A 6356-nucleotide genomic window follows, 5' to 3' on the forward strand; every position below is an offset into this window, starting at 1 on the left:
ACTGTAAGAAAGAGGAAAACAGAGCTGAGACATGAGCTCAGACAGACTCCAACACAAACCTGGGCCAGTGTGGATGTAACTTGAAACTGGTTTAAGAGTGGTAATAAACATTTTTGTGTCATGACAGCAGTATAAATAAAAAATGATCTGGAGATGACAGAAGTAAATCAATATTCAAAACACTTAAAGGCACTGAAGTAGCCCAACTATCAACCAAACTGCAACAGTGAGTCTCCACTTTGGTATATGAACACACATCTGACTTCACTTGGACCTTTTGACCTGAAATCCAAATATTAAAAAGTATGTTATTTAAAAAAGTATGCCATGAATCAATTCATGTCCCTTCATCAATCATTCTTTTATCAATAAACTAAAGACAGGACAGAAACATTCTGCTGTGCTTTTGGTTAATACAGTTATGTGATAGGAAGTGCCTTGGTAGCCAAGTGGTTATGGCGCATGCCGCTCGATCGACCGTCACAGATTAGATTCCACCTGGTGGCAACCTTGGTTGCATGTCATAACCCTTTCTCTTCCCTGTGTCTATCTGCTATGAGAGTACAATGTCAGCACTACTTTTTTATGAGGTCTCTACACACAGAGGTGATAACTAAACAATACGAAAATACAAAATACTCGTCTGCAATTGTGTCATATCAAAACTATTTATACTGGCAGCAACATGAATTTTCAACTCTTTTGTGTCTCTACAACATTGTCATATGATACAGGGTGATGACAAACAATCAACAGGTCCTCCATGAGTTATAATGGCATTACATTAGGGAAAGAGTGCATTTTGACTGGATTAGTACCCACAACCCAATGTTCATCACCTGGGACTTGTGCTCAGTGCAAAGACTTGAGAGTTACAGAATAATAACTCGGCCCCACCTTTGTCTAATACACCATTTACAATTAGCAAGTGCTATGACTGAAATGTCACAAATGAAGTCCTAATAACACATCCAGCAGACGTCCAATTGGACTTGTGTTCTGACCACATGTTGAATGTACATCTAATATTCACAGGTCTTCTAGCTCTCCATTATCCCTCTGTAGTGGATGCATATAATCTTTCTTCTAATGACCACAGCTTGTAATCTGACTTCTACATGTTACGTGATATTTTGCTCAGCTGTGGGAATGCAGAGCAGGCACTGGCAAGCAAGCCTGCATTGGTTGGTCAAGCAGTTTGGAGAGCCACATTAATCAGTTTCTCATGCTCTCATGATTATGTGCATAACATATGTCTAATATTACATCATACTGTTTGACAAAGGGAGGGGAGAGACAGACAGACAGACAGAGGCAGAACCTGTGCCTCCGCAACCGTTCTGAGACCGCATTGTCTTCGCTCACACATCGCCTACTGATATTTTTAATGAGGGCATTGAGGGAATTTGGCTTTTCAGTTCATTATACCTTTTTTATAGAATGTTTGCTTTGTTATGGAAACTTCCCCCCGCTCCACTGGGATTAGCTTTTTAAGCTAATGAGCCCAAAACAAGCGACTTTGAAAAGAACAGACAGAAATGCAGCTCGCCTGCAGCGGCCTCTCGCCTCTGCCGACAAGATGCAAATACAGCGTTGTTAGCTGTTGTCTCACACACACACACACACACACACTTTTTCCTCATGCTATTGAAGAAATGCGTGGCATCCTTCTCATACACACAATGTGCAAACAAAATCCTACAGCAATCTTTGCCTATTCATTCAGCTCAAAGTTGCATACAACAAACATCAGCAGATCTTCATTCATTAGGTTCAGAGAGGTCAGGAGGAGTGTGGCTCTATTCATGTGAGTGATGTAACACACTGCTCAGATTTATCTCACACACACCACCCATAGCTGCAAACCTTTGATGCATTGCTGAGGGTTTGATGCTGCCTGGGATCATAATTTGTTTTTTTCAGAGACATTATTTCACAGGAGAACACGCCCGGTGTCTGCACTCATGAACCGATGTCTCAATCACTGCCGGCTGCACAGCAGGCAGATCTGAGTGAGTGTGCGAGTGTAGGCACATTGCACGCTGAATGCTGTGAATCTACAGGGAAACGGCGGAGAGAAGAAGAGATAGGAGGCTGAATGCAGGGCAGTTAATCTTTGATTGTATGGAGAGGAGAATGCAAGGCAAACACTCTAAAACACTGACAACAGTTAGAGGCACAGGGGAATACTTGTGTCTGTGTGTGTGGATGACTGGTGTTCCTCCTCCTTCCCTCTCTCTACTTCTTTCTCCATCTCAACTTGTCTGATCTGTTTTATGACCCTACACCGTCTCCCCTGCCTCTACCACAGCACTTGAGCTCACTCATCTATATTGCATGCTCTGGTAAAATGGTAAGATGCACTGTAAAATGCTGTGTGTTATGGCAGCTCTTCAATAGTGGATAAGTTGCGTGGGGAGGTTCCTCTTGTGACATCCAGGCTACCTCAACAACCTGTTTAAAGGACCATACTGATGGTTTTGCATGTTTAACCTGTTGACTACATTTAGTTTATATTTCTATTGCTTATATTATCTTCTATTGCAGACCATTGTCTTAAAGGACCAGTGTGTATTTAGGAGCATAGTTACAGATTACAATGATTTGAATACAGCTAGTGTTCCAAGGGTGTAGGAGAAACTACGGGTTAGACAGACAACTTACTTAAGTTTAGGAAATTTAAAGCACAACTGATTCATATATCTACATTAATAACAGGTTAGGTTTTGGCATTTGCTATTAAAGACATATTAGATCCTTAGAAAGAAATTCATAGTTGTTTCTTCACTAAATATTAGAACCTGAAAGTCTGGTTTCAGTGATAAAGCAAGGGCATTGAAGAGTTTGTACAGTTTTGTGTGGAAACAGAAGGTTGTAGACACTGGCCCTGGCAGGTTAATTGACTGAGAGCGGAGGAATACAATCTCATTTAGAGATATGCTGAAGAAGGGAGAACTTCTGTCTTCTGTCTTCCGCCTACAGATCATTATCAACAGCCATAGATTTAATTAGATGGTGGAATGTGTAAGCGTGTGTGGTGGACTGTGTCGGATGACCCAAGATAGGGTTGACATTGTGTGCATAATATGTGTGTGAGCCTGCATGTGAGCAATTGGGGGAGACGTGTTGACATCCCACTTGTCTTTGTACTGTCAACTATCTAATAAACAATAAGCTGTTCTTGTTCATGTTCTTGCAGATCATTGTGTTGTATTATACAAACAGTAATTTATCCCAACAACTAAAGTAAAATAGACAGCATCTTACAAGACTGTAGAGAAACTTGCCCCGACACAGACATTTTATATTTCAATAAAGTCAAACTAAACATTTACAACTACCGACTCTGACTATTACTGCTACTAAAACTAAAGTCTACTCAGTCTTTTATTAAAATTTTACGCATTTATTTCTTACAATAAGTCTGATAAAAGTCCTCAAGTGATGTCACTTGAGTCAGTATCAGTTGGGGCTAACATGACTGAAAATCTGAGTGTCGAGTTAAAAGGAAGCTTGTTCCTCATCTCTGCTGCAGACTAGAGACTCCATGCTACATTAGCTGCTACCAACACAACACACACACACAACTGTAAGCATTGTGGGTAATGTAGTGGTCTTGTTTTGAGAAGAAAGAAGAGCACGATGTAAATCGATGCGGCTCTGCTGCTGAACCTTTTTTTAACTGTTTGTGAGTCCCAGAATGAAGTACAATGCTTATTCAGTAAATTACTGCTGCCCTGATGCTAGGTGGAAGCCCCAGAGGTGAGGAGCATAGGCATAATATTCATAACTTTTTATCCTAAAACCTGGAGAAGCAAAGTTGGCAGAACCCAGAACTCAAGTTTGGCATTATGGTCATCACCATTGCGTTTTTTTGATACCAGCAGCAGTGACGTACTGCCAGTTGAGCTGCTCTTATTGGCTGTGCTTAGCTTTGATGGTCTGTAGCAGGAAACAATGGCAGCTTGCCTGGTCACACACGCTCTCGTATTCCAGATAAACAGCACACTAAAATATGTTTGTGAAAAGATTTGAGGAGAGAAATGGTCAATGCAGTAACAGAATCATATTTGATCAGCACTGCCTAGTTTGACAGTTTGATCTGAGTTGACTCTTTTGACTTGGGCACAGACAATTAAAATTCTGTCTGGTCTGAATTGTTCTTATTGTTAAAGACATCAGCAAGTGAGCGAAAGGAGCTTTACTGTGACTTTTATTTATTTATTATTATTGATTTATTAATTAATGATTCTTTGTAGATCAGTTGAGACTGAATTGCTCTTGTCTTGAGCAGGCAGTAAAGTTTGACTGTAGTTCATTAATTCTGCTTTGTTTGCCACGGCACACTGGCCATTAAAATCACATGAACCTCTCCCTGTCTCTGTCCCAGGCTGCTGAATGACTAATGATATATTGCAACTGGAATATGTCAGGTATGATTTACTACTTTAAAAGGAGCAGAGGGTCTCGCACACAGTTCGTCAGCTGCAGCATGACGTTGAGAACACATCGCCTCTGGAATTACACACAGCTTTCAAAATCCTCCCAATGAGCTCTTTTATATGAGAAAGTGAGTGCGACTTCCGGTGCAGAGCCAGGCTGTTATTATTCCGCTACATTCCACAGATATGATTGCTTCCCCTCTCAAGGACGCATAGAGTCTGTGCGTGTGGTGCAACCTGTTATCCTGGCTCTCTTATGATCTGCTGCCACGTCAGTAATTCTCACGGTGTCAGCGGAGAGGAGTGCGTTGAATGGCGGCTCTCTTTCTTCATCCGATAAAGCCTCTTGACTTTCTCACCTCTTTCTTTCGCTTCCTCTCATTCAGCGCACCGCTGGTTTTAATCTCTCTCTTTTCTTCCATAAAGTTGCCTCTATTTACTCAGTTTTCCTACAATGACCCACGCCTCGCTGTTTTGTTTTCTATCGCTTAATCGTCAAAGGCCAAACTCAAGAACCACTGCGCCTCTCTTTCCGTACAAACATTCAAAACAACATAGAACAGAGTGAACCTCTGCCACTCAGCCTTCAGATATGTGTGATGGTGCCGTAAATAAATGACAATTTGCAGCCCTGCCAAAGTGAAATTTATGTCCAGATTAACGCAGATGCAGCAGCTTGTTTTTATTGTATTGTCTGTTGGATGTTCAAATCCAAACTCTGTCATTTATTCAATAATCAGAGTAATTACTATCATAAACCAATGTCACATGACTTAAACTGATGCCAACTGCCCCAGATGTCACCACTCACCAGCGACAGTGAGACATATGTTTTAAATCTCTGGTCCTCAGGGTTTGAAGAGTTCTCATGTATCTGTAAGAAAACAGTAGACCCAGATCCATGTAGGGGTAGAAACCTTTTGTGGTTGTCCAAGTTTTTATTATTCTTTGTCTTATGCCAAGGCTCCAATTGACGTGAGCCGAAATAAGCTAGAAAAATGAAACTTGGCCCAGTAACTGGCTCAATCGGCCTGGTGGCAGCATTGTAATTAAGTCCAAAATATTTTTTTGCAGGGTGCCTAAGGTGCAAGTTGAGTTTGCTGAAATTACCATAAACAAACCATACTGTTGAATTAGATTTGATGGAGACCAGCTGACTCTTTCACCTTAACCTTATAAGGTCCAGTGTGTAACATTTAGGAGGCTCTATTGGTTGAAATGTAATATAATATTCATAGGTATGTTTTCACGGGTGAATAATCACCTGAATATAAGAATCGTTGTGTTTTTGTTCTGTTAGAATGACCCGCTTTATTGACAGACACCGTAGGTTACCTAATGTGGAGTCCGCCATGTTGAAGTGGCATGTTTCTATAGTAGCCCAGGACGGACAAACCAAACACTAGCTCAAGTTAGGGCATTTTGTTTTGAGACGGCCGAGAGCGTAAACTCAATCTTTCTCAACCTTCTTCCTGTGAGGTATCACTGAGCCTCCGCTCTGCCCCACTCCTCAAACACTGTGTTTGTTATTACAGAGTTGTTGGACAAAGTAGAGGTCAAGTTCACAAGTAGGGCTGCAACTAACCTTTGTCATGGACTAACCTGGTGATCGTTTTCTCTATTCATCAAGTAGTTGTTTGGTCCAGAAAATGTTGATCAGTGTTTCTAAATCCCAATGTGACGTCCTGAAATGTCTTGTTTTGTCCACAACCCAAAGTTACTGAGTTTACTGTCATAGAGGACTAAAGAAAGCAGAAAATATTATTTTTCTTAAAAAAATTACTCAAAAGGATTATTTTGGAAAATGGACCAATGCTTGCAGCTGTATTCACAAGCTTCTGCCTCTTTCTCAAAGCATCAACAGACTTACTAACTTGCCCGGTTAGCGCAGTCAGTAGAGCTGGCGACCCATAT

This window comes from Morone saxatilis, unplaced genomic scaffold, assembly GCF_004916995.1.
Source record: "Morone saxatilis isolate NCDOM2014 unplaced genomic scaffold, NCSU_SB_2.0 Contig10, whole genome shotgun sequence".
Classification (NCBI taxonomy): domain Eukaryota; kingdom Metazoa; phylum Chordata; class Actinopteri; family Moronidae; genus Morone; species Morone saxatilis.